This window comes from Falco peregrinus, chromosome 9, assembly GCF_023634155.1.
Source record: "Falco peregrinus isolate bFalPer1 chromosome 9, bFalPer1.pri, whole genome shotgun sequence".
Lineage (NCBI taxonomy): Eukaryota > Metazoa > Chordata > Aves > Falconiformes > Falconidae > Falco > Falco peregrinus.
In genome coordinates, this window is record NC_073729.1 from 547,877 (window position 1) to 565,674 (window position 17,798).

The following is a 17,798-nucleotide window of genomic DNA, read 5'->3' on the forward strand; positions in this document are numbered from 1 at the left end:
ACGGGCCTCGCACCTCCTTCCTCTTAGATGGGGAAAACCAGAGCGTTCCCTGGATGGAAATCTGACAGGGACCTCCCACTCCTGAAAAACACCTCAAGCAGCACCACACGGACGGAGAGGAAGGACAAGGTAACCTGAACCACGGAGCTTGCTGCAAGCATTCCCTGCCCCGTGCCAGCACAGCAAGGCCATCACCTCTGTAAGGGCAAAGGCGGCATAACTCGGTGGGTCAGTGATAACCGCTCCCAGAAAAAGACCTGACAGCACTTCTGTCAGCCGGGAGGAGCATAAAGCTTGTCTAGCAGGCTGCTCGCACTCTGACTTCTGGGGAGGGTGCTCACCCTGCTGAGGACAGCGAGCCCTGTAACACGCGACCCAGATGAAGCATAGACCTGAGCCACGAGGTGACGATTCCCACGCAGGGACAGCAGCACACGTGTGGTACGTTCACAGACACCCTGCGCTCAGCAGGGCTCAGCCACTACGGTCTGGCAGCGCCTGGAGAGCGGGAGGTGACCCAGGGGCAGGGAGCACGTTTCACTCAGCTCCTACCGCCTCAGGAGCCCGATGGTGCATCCACGTAATAAAGGCTCATCCTGGAGGTCTATAGGGGCTTAGTGCTCGTCCACCAAAGCTCTTCTGCTGTGTACCTCTCTGCCTTTACAAACACCTTGCAGCACAACGAATGCATGGTATGAAAGCTCGCTGCTTTGGCTGCTCTGGGATCAGCGGTCGGAGCCAGGCGCGCTAAGCCCTGGCTCTGCACAGACCAGCTGGGAGCCACAGGGACAGCAGGAAGGTGCTGGCACTGCCCTGCTGACCACCGGCTCTTCCTAGGAATTCCGTGGGAACCAACTGGGCTGGAAGAGTATTTGTGCCTCGCCTTTGCTGTGGGTAGCAGGAGGAGGAGAAAGGAGCTGTACCTGAGATGTCGCAGCAGACTGTTGATACACTCTGGCTTCTCGGGGTTTGAAGATCACATAAATTTCAACTGAAGAATTTGGCCAGACATCTCCCTCCTAAGACAGGAGACAACAAACCATTTACCTTCAAACGTTACGTTTCTTGTTTTCAACCACAGCCCTGTAAGCCTTTATTTAGAGCATCAATGATGAGCAAGGAGCAAACAACACTTACAAAATGTGTAAGACTTTGGAAGCAGCTGTGAAAAAAATTAAGTCCCTTACCTTAACTAGCACCCGGTAAAGGCTTGCCTTTTTTTTTTTTTTTTTTTAATTAGGGCTATAATAAAGGAACTAAACTGGCTGGCTTCGGCATATCAAGGATCTCTTCAGAAGTGCCAGCTGACCTAAAGAAAAGATACGGTTTCCCTCCAAACCTTCCCTTATATCCCTGTGTCACTACAGCCATGTGAACACGTCTTCTCAGATCAGAAGAGATTCAGCAAGTCAAATGGATTTTTCCATTCTCAGTTACAAAGACAGAAAGAAAGAAAACCATGCCTGCCTTCATCATTGCAGAAGAGATCTGTAAACCAGCTCACAAACAAAGGCAAGGTCCCGTCAGGGCTGGCTACCCCGGCCAGGGCTCACTGTCCAAGCCTCCCTCTGCTTGCAGGCAACAACTGGCAGAAGAGGAATATCAGGGCTTTGCAATCTGCTCCAGCTGCCTGCAGGTCTCCACAGGGGGTATGAGACATTGCCCATGACACAAAGCCCTAGTTGTCCTGGCCTCCTCCCGTTCCTGCATCACCGCTGCTGTCGGAAGCGGAACCGGAGCTGGGTCAGTGCCCACGTGGCATTTCTCTGACACGAGAATGTGATCCTGGCTCAAAATAACCCAAACCGAACACCAAAATGGTGAACTTCCGCTGCACAAAAAAAATCCAGCTTCAGCAAGAACCTGGGAGAACCCTGCAAGCGTAAATCTTCAAACAGCGAGGGAGTGGCGATGGGTCCCTGCAGGTGTTATTCCCAGTGGCCGAGGCCCCAGCGGGATGATTTGCCCAACACCACCGAGACCACGGTGATTGCTGCAGTGTTGCTGGCATCTCTCTGTACGCTGTATAACTCACCAGATGTCCTGCCATGCTCCAGGAAGCCAGTCAGTGGTGCAATAAGATCCTGGTAAGGGACATACCTCCCTACACCCAGGGTGCTGCTGGATCCCAAGGCACAGTCAGATGAGACTGCTCTAAGGCATCAGAGGAGACAAGCCTACGGACGAGCAACACAACCCATCCATTCATATGCACCCGCACAGCTCTCTGCAACAATCCTAACGCAGCATTATTGATGGAGCCTTGCACTCATATCCTCACTCCCAAGAAAACCTGCACCAGCAGTTAATAGACTCAAACCTCTTGAGCTTCTGACATGAAATCACCATTCTCCAGGATTCAACGTATTTGGACAGAAACTTCAGGCAGTACGTCCACAATCAGCTTCCCTGTATTGTCAGTGAAGCTGCACGCCAGACTGTTTGACTCAAAGGGAGAGGGCAAGAAGAAATCATCAGTTACACATTATTCTACTATTCTGTGGCTAAAAAAAAAATTGTGAAGGACATGACTGTTTTGGGAAACCTTTGTCATTTCTCCCTTCATTACTGCTGTATGTCAGACCATAAAACTGGAAAATATTGTGACCTATTTCTCCTGGGAAATGAAAATAGGCTGTTGGAAAGGTTCCTCACATTCCTGCTACCCCACGGGGAAGAAAGAATTGCTGGTTAAAAGGATACACTTCACTACTCACCCTTGCGGGCTACTGCTACATAGGCGTACCAGCCCTAGGACACGGCAGGAGCCAGCGGTCTGCCGCGGCTAGCATATTCTCCGTAAGATGGCAGTTGAGTCAGATCATGGAAAACTACCGTGGATGCTTGCCAGGACAGAAATGCAACTATGCAGTGCTGTGAACACGATATTGCAACACTGCTGGCTTAATGTCAGCCTCAGGCAGGCTGCAGCTGGCAGGTGGCATAAAATACAGACGGTGGATGTATGATGATCCAGCACAAAAACTCCTGCTGTTGTGCCCTGGCTTTGCTACAGCATATGCCAACGTGATACCCGAGGGGACGGCACACCATGACTCACCGCTACAGAAGTGACCTCAGTAAGGAGACCAACCATAAATAGATGCAGATCCTATTTCCCCTCCCTCAGCCCCTAAATAATGCGAATCTCCTCAACCTCCACCAGCCTGAAAAGGAAAAAGCTGGTCTTGGAAAGTGGGGCACCACCAACTGTCGGCCTGCTTTGTTTGGTGGAGGGAGAAGGTGATCCATGGAAAGGAAATCACTGCTCAAAGCACACCAAAACCCCCAAAGACAGAGCTGGCAACACAAGTACTGAAGTGACTCCCCAAAGTGCATCCTGTTAGTTCAGGGCACTCAGGGAAAAGGCAGCGCCAAAGCCAGTATCTGCCCCTTCCCATCAATAACCGAACCCACAGCGAGCGGAGGGATGGACCATAGCTCCCACTGGAGATGGCGCCTTCTGCCAAAAACCAAAGTGCTCTGCAGTCCCCTCTCATTTGGATGGGGACCAGCTGGGCACCTCAGCTGAGGTGGACGTTTGCAGGAACAAATATCGCTGTTATCTCCTGGCCCAACCTCTGCACCAACAGCAGTAGCACTTGCGTAACCTGCACATCTTGAAGACCACCTCCATCGGCTCAGAGCTGACACGTGGCACTGAGGAGTCGCTACCAGGCAATGACAAGACAGTGATGACTTGTCAACGTAAGAGCAATGATTACAAATCCTTTTCCTCCCTTTCCTCTGGTTTCCATTTCCAAGGAGTCAGCTCCCACGTGTCTGTACTGTGACTTACAGCTAAGCTGTGGTGGGGAAGGTGCAGCAAAAAGCAAGGACTTTGTCCTTTGAGAGCCACCTGGGCTTCTACCACAGATGCTTCTGCTGACATACCATGTGTCTTTGCAAAAATAAATCAACTTTGAGATGCACTCAGGAAGTCAGAGTTACAGAACAGCTTGTTTCCCACAGGCTTGGATGGCTGCTCAAAACGTTCATGGTCACAGGCTGACTGCAAAACCGCTCCTCCTCTTTTCTCTTATTATTTTCATCAGCAAGTTAAGCTTATACAGGCCGAAATAGCCTGCTGCAGCTTCCACTGAGAGCAACCCCTGGCAGCTAACGGCCCGCTTACACAGCAAAGCTGCTGCACAAACCCTGCAAAGCCACCCTGCCCAGAGAGCCTTTCCAAGGCTATCGTCCCTCCAGCGGCCTCCTAACCTCCAGCCACTTGTTCCAAGGGTTTGATTCTTTCTATAGGGTGCTCCCAGGCACCACAGGTGATAGGTGAGAAGAGCAGCCGCCGCTTTTGGCCAGAAGGTCCGAGGCAGCAAGGTCCCAGCTCTGGTGGGGCCCCTCCAGCAGATTTACACGGCGCTGCAAGAAGGGTCTCTGTCCACGCTACAAGTTACGGGACTCTCACCGGGGAGAAGGTTGTGGAAGTCAGCAGCAGTGGATTTTTAGATCTTACATTTGATAGGAAAAAAGACTAACATTTGATGTGAAGACACCCGTACGCCAGGGGGGAAGACAGACATCAGCAAAACTATGAATGTGAAACCCATTGTTCCATAAATCATGGAATTAATGGAAATCTAAAGACTGATAATGCTGAACCAGCCAGGAGGGGAACGACTCCTGTAGTATCCCACTTACACCCAGTCCTAAGCAAACTGTAACATCAACACAGCCATTCAGGAAAGGTTTCCACTCAAGACTTGAGGCCAGGCTACACTCTGGGTCCGTACAGCGCTACACGGAGCACCAGGACTCAGCGGGCAGCCAGGCTGCTGGACCTCACCCTAATGCACTTCAGGAGCCCAAGAGCAGGTTAAGCTCGTTATGGAGACCTAGCCCAGTTGTAATGAAGCAGGAGCCCTGGGACATGCTCCAAAACCAGCTGGCACAGCTCAGGCGATCGGCTCCCGCTCTCTGCAATACCCCCGCTGCTCTGACACAGGCTCTTGGTCCCATCATGCTGCTCTCAGCTGCAGTGGTGTGAAACTGCAGCTGTGCTCACATGGGGGGCTCTCAGCCTCATTCGGGCTACAGGAGTAACCAAGAAGAGAACAAGATCCCCTTCCTTAAAAAAAAAAAATAATGGTTTCACCTACTATAAAAGAAAGAAGAGGCTCGGATTATTCTAGCGTTTGCAACAGGATGAGAAGGGATTTTGCATTGCTCAGGCAGCAGGCATTCTTCATCTCAGACCATGCAAATACTCAGTCAGGGCTCTGTTTCATTGAAGGACATGAGGTTTTGATTGCGCAAACACAAAAGCAAAAAGTTTTCTCCAAGTCTGCAATGAAACTCAAAAAGTTCGTTTAAAGCTGCCAGCCTTGCGTGCAGGCTCACAGACGATGCTGGGAGGGAGAGTCACACATGGTATAAATCCAGATTATATGAAGGGATTGGTCTTTCCATGATTAAACGGGCTGAACTTGGCCTCCTTTCCATAGAGGACCTTTTCATTCTTCGATAGGTGAACTAATGCCCATGGTTAATCCCCATACGCTACGTGTAAGGCCTGCCCTTATATATAATAATCAGTACCCCTGAACACTGTAAGGACACTTATGAAGTGCCCTTAATTTATAGCCCTTGCAGCAGAGCTCAGCTTTAGGCAGGCTCTCGCCGCCTGCCAGGAGCTCACTGTTTAGAAACGCTTTTTGCAACAACCTCTCCCAGCCTCACTAGAAACCTCATGTCTTCCCTCTCGGCACATCAAGACGCTGACGCGGGTATCTGCCAAGTGACCTCATTCAGGGAGGAGGAGGAGGAGGAAGAGAGGTTCTCAGCTATTGCTTACCACCGGCTCAATGGCAAAAATATCACTGGAGAAAAGCATAGAGTCTTCTCGCACCTTTGCCCTCTGGTTCTGGAAGGCACGGGAGAGAAGGGAAAGGCGTTCTTGGAGCGTGGGGTCCATTGCACACTGCTTGAGAAAAGAATCCCTCTCATTCTCCTCCTGCTTCTGCAGCCTGAGACAGCACCTGCAGCCACGGGGAGACACAAACCAAGCAGATCATTTAATAAACAACATATTTGCAGAGACTGTCGCGTAAGCGCAGGAGCAGCCACGCACTGGGGGAGGAACAGCAGGAGCAGCTCAGCAAGGGGCTGACCCCAAGCCACGGGGTCCCAGGCAGATCAGGTTATCACTTGTTCGCTGGCATGGCAGGTAGTTTTACGCCACACTCACGAGCTAAGAGGAGGTTTTTGAAAGCTAGCAGCCCTCAGGAGAGCCTCCTGGCTCAAAGCTACTGCCACGACTAATGGACAACCCACCAACACCCTCAGATGGCTTTTCCTCCCGTAGAGGTGCTCGGGGAGATGGATGAAGATGAAGGAGCACACACTGCAGTGCTTCGCTGGCAAGGGGAGAGCAGCTGGGATTCAGCTGCAGGTTACCAGCATCACTCTTTTTTACCTTCCCTTTTGGACTGGCAGGGATAAGCAAACTAGATCTGCTCCACTGCCTACACTGCCATCCAGCAGAGGATCCCAGAGCATTTGAAAAGCCAACTCACGGACTTTCAGGCATTGCATCACTTCAGTGAAATTAATGGGTTTATATGCATGAAGACAGAGGCCCCGAGAGGTGAAGGGACTTTGCCTAGCATCACCCAATAACGAAGGCAGGACCAGCATCTCTGAATGCAAACCCTTACATCCAGCCTTGAACCACTTCAACATTTTTCTCTTTTTGGCCTTCTCCTCAGAGCTTTGACACAGGTCACCTCTCCCTCACTCGGTAGTTGTAGCAGCAATCATTCTAGTGTTTAAAGCTCGCAACCGAGAGGTGAGAAGGGAGCACTGCTGCAGAGCACTTGCTTCCCAGCTGGCACGTGGATGTGCCCCCTTCACGCTCCAGTCCCCTGGCCACCAAGGACCAGCAGGTGACTACTCGAGGGCAATGAGGGGAAGGCTCCATACACAGCACATCAGGGCAACGTGGTATAAACAGGACCGCAATCACCACCCAGCTAAATTCCAATACATTTAGAAAGGAAACACAGCCATGGACATTACTAGCAGCACGCAGACAGAGCCTCGGGCAAATGCTGTCACCAGTGCCAAAAATACTTTCTTTGGCTTGCTCCCTGTGGAGTGTCATGAGAAATGTTTTTCCACGGCTGACCTACAGCGCTGTGCATGAGCGGGGCTTCCAGGCACCGAGATGAGCAACCCTCAACTAAGCCTTCATCAACAGACAATAATTCCATTGTTGAATCCCAGAAAGTCCTGCAGGAGGGAGACAGAGCAAACCCCTGGGTAGACCTTGTGATGATCCAGGTCTTTTGGGGTGACAGCCAAGCGCAGGGTGCTGAACTGCCTCCTCCCATTGTAAAAGTCCTCTCTGCTCTGACATCTCAAAAGCTTCTGCTACAGCAGCACAGAGGCCTCGGAGCTATGACCACCCCTAAGACTGCAAGTAAGGAAGAACAAAGCACTCTGCTCAGAGTACAGAACACGAGCTGGCATAAGATCAAGTGCCATTGGAAAAAAATGGGTTGAAGTTAACTGTGGGGAAACCTGGTTGCTTCTGAGGGGAGAGAGGATCACTCAGGGTCCCATCTGAGATAGGCAGGTGGGAAGAGATGCTAAAAGAATGGCGCAGGGACGTACTAAGAGAAGGTCATGAGACTTTTTCTGTTAACACACTGATCTTGCACAGAAGTCACACACTGCGCAATTAAAAACAGAGAAGAGTGGAAAACTAGTTTTGGCCTTCAAGGCATTTCTGACCTAATTACACTGAACTTTATTTGCTCAGAAGCCCTCAAAAAGTTCTCCAGCTGAAGGCAGTTTCCTGACCAGCTCTGGGTTCAGACTAACTCCTATACACCTACAGCCATTCAACTCTGAGAAGGCACACAAGGACTCCCTAAATCACCCCAGCTTCTAAGTGTCTTTTCCAGTGCATCCCCTTGGGCTAGAAGTGTTTCCCTGCTGCCCCAAACGGAATTTCAAAGCTTCAGAGACACCCTGTGGAGAGCCTGCCCCACCTCTCAGCACCACGAAGACACAGGTGCTGACGCCCCAAGGCACTTCCAAGTCCTGTGCTGCCCTGCCTTCCCCGCAGAACCCTCCACCTCCGAACTCTCCGAGCCCCGGAGAAGGGGCAGGGATACCTCGCTGTGCTGGAAGCCGGGACAGCGCAAGGCAATTCAGCATCCTACAGCCGGATGGCCTCAACGTTCGGGGCCAGCAAAGCACCCTGCCCTGCGCACTACTGGACAAGAAGGCTGAAGAAGGTTGCCATCTTATCAAAGCTGGAGGGGAAGAAACTGCAGCGAATATCACAACAGGTACGCTGCCTGCAGCTGTTAGGTGCTACCGCTCAACGCAGTCCCAGGTAAGGAGCGCCGACACCTTCCTCAGCCTCACAGACCCTCTGCGAGCCCGGGGACCTGGCCTCACTGACTTAGGGCTCCCACAGATGGGAATTTGCTCTCCGAGGAAATGCAACCTTTCCTCCCCAAAACATGAGCTGGAACATGGATGGAACCGGAATGGGAAGCACTGAGCTCCATTACCCTGAAGCCCAGGGGGGGACACCCTGGTGTCGTGGATGGTTTACTTGTCCTACGCCATTCAAAAAAGCACCAACATCCCTCTGAGGCCGTACGTTAGTTTTACCCTTGGGCAGCGTGTCTTACTTAAATGAATCTTCCCAATGAACCTCAGCTTCTCCTGATCCTCCTCTTCTTGACTAACAAAAGCCTTCCACTGGAGTGGGCTATGACTTTACTCCGATTGTGGATGACCACGGATCTGTGGTTTGACAGCGTGATGTAGGTCTTCCCAGCTGTCAAGGAGTTCCTGTCTAGCCTGATGTTGACATCTTCAACTACTGCAAAATGAACTCCACGAAAACTATCATGATCTCGCTGTCTAAACCCATGGCCAGGTGGGTCTTGAAACAATGGGTATAGTTCTGATCTTAAAAACCAGGCTGAAGCCTTTGAAATTTCTGCCCTTCTCCGAAGTACAGAGCAGCTTCTATACGAAGACTGAACAGGATTCCTCAACCTAGAAACCACACAGGAGATAGGTAGGTTTGTAGAAGTATGAATGGCCTGGGAAAAAGTGAACAAGGAAAAAATTGTCACAATTTGTTGTAAAACAGGAACCCGAGGGCCTGAAATGGTATTAGTTAAAATGAGAGAAAAGTAGTTCTAGTACTTTTCCTAGGAATATTCCTTCCTTTGGAACGTACTGCCATAGGTGCCTACAGGCGCTCATCGCTATAAATCCACAAAGCAACTGGACAAAGGCTTGGAAGGTAAAACCATCAGAAGCGATTAAACAAAGACGTGAATAAAGCCTCCAGCACAGAAAAATGCTGCCTCCAAGGCCCACGAGGGAGAAAGCATATGCACTGCCTGCTTCTACACGCTTTGCTAAGCATCCCCTACCGCTGCTCTCCTGGAGAGCACTTACACTCCCGGCTGCAGGCACCGAGGACGCTTCTGAAGGCTGGAGGGCTTTGCCGGAGCACCTTCTACCACAGAGAGAAGGATCTGGCATCGTGCTGACTGTGTAAACCCACAAACCTCCCGGTACAGACGAGAGCGTGCAGACGCCAGCGAGTCAGGAGGGAGCAGCAGGTCTTTCTGCCAGGCAGATAAACTGACACAGCAGAGCTGTCAGGGTTGGCCCAGGGCAGCTGCAGGCTTCATGGCCTGGGTGCCAAATTAGATGTGACATTTATTTAAGACTCTTGATGGTTTAATATATAAGTCTGGAGGAAAAGAAAAAAACAACAACAAAACAATCTCTGTACTGTACCAGCAATGTAGCCCTAGGTATTTCACCTGATGGGGTAATGTCCGTGGGTCTGTGCTTTGGGATGCTTTGCTGCCATGAAAGCACATTTACTGAATCCAGACGTACCTGCCCTATCGTTACTTACACAACACGATGATCTTATTACAGGCTGTCAGCTCTCTCATTCTTACATGCTTTTGACGTATTTCCCAGAGACAGCAGGACACAGCTCACTCTGCAACCTGAACAAAGCAACACCTGAACTTGAAATTAAAAGAGAGGCTTCTTACACAGCAGTAGAGCAGGTGCTTTGCGCTGTGCACTCCTGAGCGATGCTCTCTGAGACAGCGGGAACACCACTGTGTTTTATTCCAGCATCCATCTGCATGGCTATGGCCACCGGTATCTCAGCACATCATGGTAACTTTTAACTATCTGAAAGTAAGAAACCCAGCACTGGGTCATCCTCTGGGGGGCCTGTTGTGCAGGAGGAGAGGGAATTTACAGAAGAGCTAAAATATCTTTCCGAATATTAAGCAAACCCTTGAACAAGATTTCAAAACAAATTTCAGGTTTTATGAAGAATGCGTTCCCAGCATTCAACAGCCAGTACCTTCCTCCATCGATTACTGCTCTAAATATTAGGAAGCTGGTAGCCAGATGGATTAGACTGAAGAGAAACAAAACAGCACTCTGCTGCCTTTCGTCCTCACCGTAATATTCTCCCTCTATCCCTGTAACTCCCTCCTCGCTGAATTTGGATTTTAAACCTTTTTAGGAGTGCATGACAGTCAGGTTCAGAATATTTGGGTAACAGGGAAAGCAAGTTTAAGTTAATTTGCCCAGTTTGTCAGAAAACTATGCCTGGCTCTCACCTCTTCTCAAAGAGACAGGTCCTGCTGCTTTTTCACTGAAAATACAAGCAAGCAACGAAAGCCGAGCTCTTCACTCAGAAGTGTCATTGTACCTCCACATCGACCCTTTGAGCAGTTCTTTTGCTCCTGCTACTATCACGATACCCAACTGCCTCACCATCACCAGCATATTCTGGTTTTTCAAACAGCATGCAAAGGTCTGCTGGTACCACTTCACCACCGGAGAAGGGAGTCACTTCACCAGGCTAACGATCTCTGGAAAGCGAGAGGAGTCCCCTGCGGCTGGATCCAGCCCTCCCCACCATATGCTTTTGGCTGCACCTCCCACAGAGCTACCTCGGTCAGAGTCAGGAGCGCTGCTCTGAGCTGTTTTGCTGTCAGGAAGCTAATGGCATCACCTACAAAGTGTGCTGGGTCTCTGACAAAGGCCACCTGTCAGTCCCCACGCTCCTATTTCCAGCACTAGAGCAAAACACAGGGCAGCGACAGTCATTTTTAAGTGCTTCTCTGAGGCAGTGCTCATGAGCTACCTTCAGACATCATTAAAACCATCGTGCTAGTTACTCCAGCCCTAGGAGCAGCTTGTTTATAAACCTCACCATTAAATAACTGCTGCCAGCACAGGGGTTTCTACAGGACCATTGCCCAGGCTACAACAAAGCTCAGGGCACCCTAATCATCACTGCTGCCACAGCTGATGCTGTCAACAGCTAAAGCCCCCAGCAAAGCCCCCTCTGAGCCCATGCAGCCCATCGCAAGGAAAGGATCTGCTACCCCAGAGCACTGCAAGCCACCGTGAGACAACAGATGGGCAGGAAAAGGGAGATGGAGAGCAATGACCAGCCACAGCGTCTACGGGACAGGTCGCAGGCTCTTCAGACGGCTCTCCTGCACTTAGGAGTCACCTTGCTTTCCACCAGGCTCCTTGTTGTGCATCCTCCTGTAATGGAGCACCCAAAGGATTCCCCATTACCTCCTCCGCACCGTGCTTAGGAAGGGCTGTTGGCTTTCTTACGGGATGAAATACTCCAGCGCAGGAATATCTGGGAGCCAGCACAGAGCCTTTGTGCTGCCCAGTGTGAAGGAGCCTCGCAGAATGGACTGAAAGGACAATGAAACTGTTGGATAACACAAGACAGCGCTGCCGCATATCCAGGATGCCGTGGGCTATATATAATCATTATTGGTACTACAGCCATGATACGCTGGGGTTGCTGATCACTGAAACATTGCTTTTGGCCCACGGGGAAAGACAGGGCAGGAACCTTCCTTCTGATTACCTGGCAAAGACATGCTTAATACGCCACTTCATAAATCAATCACCCTTCAAGCTACTCTTCTGCTTCTCAGCAAACGCTGATTGATCCACCAGGAAAGGAGACTAATGAATGGTCAGTTCTGCCCCGAAACGCATCCAGGGTTCATGGCACCTAAGAACATACTAGTGATTTCCACTGATGATAGAAGAGACAAGCTGCAGTCCAGGATGCCCTGCAAAGAGATGAAAACTACATTCTCCCAGAAATCCTTCACAGGCTAAGAACGGGATAGGCGGCGTCACATGGAAGTCTGCTTCTGGGGATGAACAAAAGAGCCAAAAGGAGACTTTTAACTCCAAATAACCCTCCGAGCACCCACCCCCAAGCCGTGCTCATGCAGTCAACGCCACGGGTTGCTTTAGCAGCATTGTTGTCAGAAGGGGTGTTACATAGTTTGGGAGATATAAAGCCATGACTAACAAAAAAAAAAAACGATCAAGCAAATGAAGCACAAACTTAATTCCTCTTCTTCTACCCTCAAAGCGACAGACCATCGGCTTTGAAACAGAAGGCCCTAGAGAGGGGCGAAGGCCATACTCTGTTTGCAAGAAATTTAACAACCTTATCTAAAACAGTATATATAAAGAAAAATCCTTGTTACAGGCAGTTGTGGAAAAGGGGAACAAAGACAGGAAACAGTTGTTAACTGTTAGCTGATCTGACATAAAGGAACACTTTGGAGAGCAATTATACTCACCCATCAATCTAATTGATTTGAACCATAAAAGCCTATATAACCAATTATTTGTATAACGTATTAGTTACCAATCCTCAGTCCGTTGCAGCACTGCTACGATTAAGATGCAAAGTCAACATATAATTGCATCAACTCCTATTTACACCTTTTTTTGCCTACAGTATATGCCACCCTGCACTCGCTTTGAAGCAGACGTACAAGAACATAAAAGTCCAACAGAAACTAGCCAATCCTGCTGGGAATTCTCACAAGTGAAGGAAGAAAAGCACAACATGCACCCACGACCTGAGGCAAGCAGAAAGGAAAATCCCTTTGCAAAGTTCTTAAATGCCTGGCAGTCCAAGGAAAAGCTGGAGCAGCCTCTTGTAATAACCACGGCGTCAGAGCCTGGCTTACACCTTAGGATAACACAGGAAACAAGATCTTTAAAAATCACCAAACAAAACAAGTTTGTCTGCATCTGCTAGCACTAAACACAAACGGAAATAATTACATCAGTTCACGCACTACAGTAAAGCTTTGGAGCCAAGAGAGGCTGCTGCTTAGGGAAGCAGAAGGTTTCCCCACCTCCCAGCACTGGTAAGAAGCCACTACCAGCCTGCCTGGTGTTGAAGGATCGGAGAATTGCGCGGCGATGAAGAGCTACAGACCTGACCAGCAGTGGCACACAGCGGTGGCCACCAGAAGCTATGGGGCTGTTGCCGTGAATTTAGCTCGATAGGAACCGAACACACTGCGACATCAGAGCCGCTGTGAACGCTCACACCAGACCAAGGTTAAAACCAGAAATGGTTTTGGCATTCCCACCCTGGTACCCTGCACGACACAGGCACAGCTCAGGTCAAGATGCAGCGAGGCAGAGGGTTTGCTCAGGCAAGTCCTGAGCCTCCTCCGCTCCGGCTGGAGTCGGCACAAACCGCGAGGGCTCAGCAACCTGAGTGATCTCAGGAACGTGAAACGCAACACAGCAAGGGCTGAACCTCAGCTAAACCCTGCTGCCTATCCACATCCATCCGTGGGTTTGCAGAGAGAAAAGACAAAGAAAAAGGCTTGATCTAGAGGCTAAGTCAATAGGATTTTCATTTTGTTTTCAAACAAGTTCCTGGAAGCTACTGATGGTAGTGCCAGCCTGGCAAGATGACAAGACCTTCGGTAGAAAGGGGGTTCTTAAAGGAAAGAGAAGAGAGGCATGCAGAGGTGGTTGTCTTCTCCAAAGTCTGCACAAACCCACAGACTAATATCACAGCAAGGTAATGTTTTACTCTTGCGAGTAGCTGAGATGCCCAGAGGTGATGGCACATCCGTGCTGCCGTTACTCGTTCAGCCTCAAACATCAATAAACACGTAGGGCTGGGATTTAATGAGCTTCCTGCGTGTGTACAGTGGCCACTAACACACCGCCAAGCCCTTGCAGAGGTGGCCTCATTTACCAACGTAAGCTGATTCAGCTAAGCCCAGCATCAATTTCAGATGAAGAAAGGGATTCAGCACCCCAACACACCGACATTCCCGGCTGGGAACCCCATGCTGATCTGTGCAGGAGCTGAGCAGTCAGCAACGCCCCTGACAATTCCCCTCAGCCCATTTGCAACGCGATGCAGCCCCTACCACAGTTTCCCACCGCGGCCGAGATGCACAGGCTGTGCTTGCCCTGCTGCCAGCCGAGCACACCCGGTTCTGTAGTTACCGTCATCTTCACCAAACCCAAATGGCTCTAACACACCACACCAAACTCTCTGTCGTGCCACAGGTGACTGAAGAGCTCCACATCAGCTCCCTAATTAATCGTGTTTCATATGCCTTGATTTTTCCTGTGATCTCATGCCTCATTTTCCCCCATTTGTGATGAAACCTCGGTGCTTTCTCAAGCTGGCGGTTATCACTCACAGCTCCAGAGGCTGCTGCAGCACAGAGAAGCTGCCTGTGGTTAGGCCGAGAAGGGCAGAGGCACCTCAGGGCAGTGGCTCAGGCCGTCCTGCGTAGGGCAGAAGACCCAGATCCTCTTCTGACATCCCCTGCCACCCTGAGCATTGCTGCCGCACTAAATACAGTGATCCCCAGCCAGTTCTTCCAGATCTACCCAAGAAATTCTTTTGTTATTATTTTTTATGCTTACGTTGCCCTAAGGAGATCTTGTCTATCGTGCAAGTGTTGGTGCTGGCTTAGAGGAAGGGGAAGATCTGAGGCCAGCTCATCACGCTTACTGACCAACCCAAACCACACATCCCAGTAGCTCTCCGGTGCTCAGTACCAAACCCCCCTGCAGCAGCCCCCTGAGTGCGGGCAGCCTAAGCAGCAGCTGCTGGCCAGCCTTCGGGACTGGGGGGCTGGCGGGAGCCTGCCAGGGAGGAGACGGCTCCGGCAGGGCTTGCTTCTCCACGCTGCAGGCTGGAATCACCACCCCTGACGCGTTTGACAAACACACAGATGTGGTGCTTCGGGACACAGTTTAGTGGTGGGCTTGGCAATCCGGGGTTAAGTTGGACTTGGTCATCTTCAAGGTCTTTTCCAACCTCCATCATTCTATGATTCTACGAGGCTGCTGGCATTTGCCCCACGCCTAGCAAGCAGCAATGGGGAGGAAACGGTGCTGGGGACCCCCTGCTTCCAGGGCCAGGCAGCAAAGCTCAGCGGCGGGGGAACAAGGCAGCCAGACCCCTCCCTGACCCAGGGCAAGGCAAGCTCTGCTCCACATCCAGCTCCCAGCGTGCTGCACTGAAGAAGCCTATTTAGCTGCTCCCTCCTGCCATATAGGAATAACCTGAATCTGGCACAGAGCAAGTTTTGCTGCCCAGGGCTCAGGAGGGGAGACATGACTTCACCCACTTCCTACGGGGACAGGAACTGAGCCAGCGCAGGAAAACTCACTCTGATTAACAACCACGGAGCCAGAATCAGACCCTGCTCGCACTTTCTACCTGCCCTTGAAGTAAGCAATTGAGGAGCCGAGGCTGAACTCTCCCATCTGTGCCCTGGGTGTGCAGAACCACAAAGGATGCTCTGAGCCTGGGTCTGCCATCCACAGCAAACAAGCCAAGATTTGCTTTAGCACAGCTCCTGCTCAGCAGCTGTCAGCCCTCCTGCAAGCTGTGTGGGAAGTTGAGGGAAAACAGGGTATTCATCTGCCAAACACCTAGACGGTTCCTCAGCAGGCTTTTAGCACAAGGCTGGAGGCTTCCAGCAGGACTAAAACCACTGAGAACTACTCCTGAGCCACACACGTTACCTCTCTTCTGGGGAAACCGCTTTTTGGGGCTCTGAACCAAGGGGAGACAGAAGAGTAATGGAATAGGCAGTTCTGCTTGAGGGCTGCCTCCTCTTGGGTGTGCTGTCTCCTAAAATACTCCTATGGGTATGGGTTCTGATCTCCCCCCTCAAAGAGGGTGAGATCCTGCCCCAGGCTTTTGCTTCTGCATTAGACTCACAGAGCTACTGAAAGAGAGCCATCCGCATCACTACTTTTATTACTGACAGCAATAAAAGCATCTCAATACATAGCGTCCGTCGGCCACGCACAAGCTCAGTGGTGCTTTGCTAATTACTGAAGTTTTCTGTGCTGACAAAGAGATGCCAAGGGATGCAGCAACCGATGGGGAAAAACTGCACAGAGGAATTTCAATACCGCACCACAGATCCCCTGGGCTAGAAGCGTGTTGTAGCGCCTTGCCACAAGGGCCAGTGGGCACTGGAGGCACCCACATACAGGCACAGGATCTGGTCCTACACCTTGAAGACCACCCATCATACTATACTAGTACTCGTTGGAGACAGGAGCCTAATGTGAGTCAGCATTTAGGGAGCTCTGAGTAGAGAAGCAATTCTCCTTCCACAACTCCAAGCATCTCGCCGGCACCTCCTGTCTCTGGCAGCCTTCTTCACCTGCATGGAGCACCTGCCGTAGACGTTATTGTTTTGGATGGCATTGGACTGGTGGATTTGCTTTGCACCTCTGGCACACCTCTGGGAACCCGTCATGCGTCTCCTCAGCCACGTGTCCCTGAGCAAAGCTCACCTTCCCACACCAAGCTGGTGCTACGCTGCCAGGTTGCAATAAATGTTGTTACTGCAGCAAGCTGGGTTTGGTGTACAATCAGCAGCACTCAGGGCAAGCAGCTTGGGCATCATCTCACTTGAGCAGGACTTGACAGCTGAAAGAATATCGAAACTTTATGAATACTGGATTGGTTGAGACTAGGACTTACCTCCATAAACTTATTTTCCCACATCCACACGGTCCACACAGGGTGGGCTGAACGTCATCTGGGAAAGGCCAAGTGACCGACAGGACTTTCAGTGGTATTGAAACCTTTTCCAAAGCTGTACGAGTGCTTCGCACGCAGGTTTCAGAAACCCTTTCAAGTACCATAATCTGATGTTAAGGTGCTGGACAGGGATATGCTGGAGCCCAGAACATCCCAAGTCACCCTCATTTCAGTACGAGCTGGGATTTTTCACACCCAGACACATGTACACAGGCGAAAAGGAGGAGTTTAGGCATGTAAAGCACTGAAGGACAAGTTTTCATTGTAAATCATTACGCTCATAGCAGCAAACATTTTCTCCACACTCATCCATAAATTTGTAGCAACAGAACCGCCACCACACACACAGTCTATCCAGGGGACAGTACCTGTGCTCCTAACCAGCCCAAAAGACACACAATTTAAATCAACCAAATCATACGCTAAGGGAAAAATTGTGACTTGTTCACATGGAAGAGCTCCATGCTTGCTTAAGCAATGCTAGGGACAGATCTGACCCAGCTTCAGCAGAAATTTAAGCAACGTTCACCTGATCCTGCGTAAGTCACCCTAAGAAGGGTGTGATCCATTGAGAACGACTGCTGCCTGCGAGCAAGTCAGTACTGATACACAGCCAAGCGAGGGAAACGCCTCCCAACACCTTAAACTGCTGTTTTGCTCTTAGCACTTCTGTTTCTTAATAAACACTCTGTTGGTGGCTCTGAAAGAGCAACCCGGCTGCTTTCTGTACGCGCGTCACAGGGAGCCTGCCGTGGTGCCGGACACATTAGCCAGGGCTCGCCACGCGAGGTCAGGGAACGCTGTCTGGTGCTCTGCACTACTCCTGCAATAAGCTCTGCACCACACCTCGAAAGACTGATTGATTACACGT

At 50.6% G+C, this 17,798-nt stretch overlaps 1 pseudogene; it reads right to left on the bottom strand.

Annotated features, from left to right (window-relative positions):
• LOC129785153 (hydrocephalus-inducing protein homolog) overlaps positions 1-17,798 on the bottom strand; it is a 71,996-nt pseudogene that overhangs the window by 21,461 nt on the left and 32,737 nt on the right.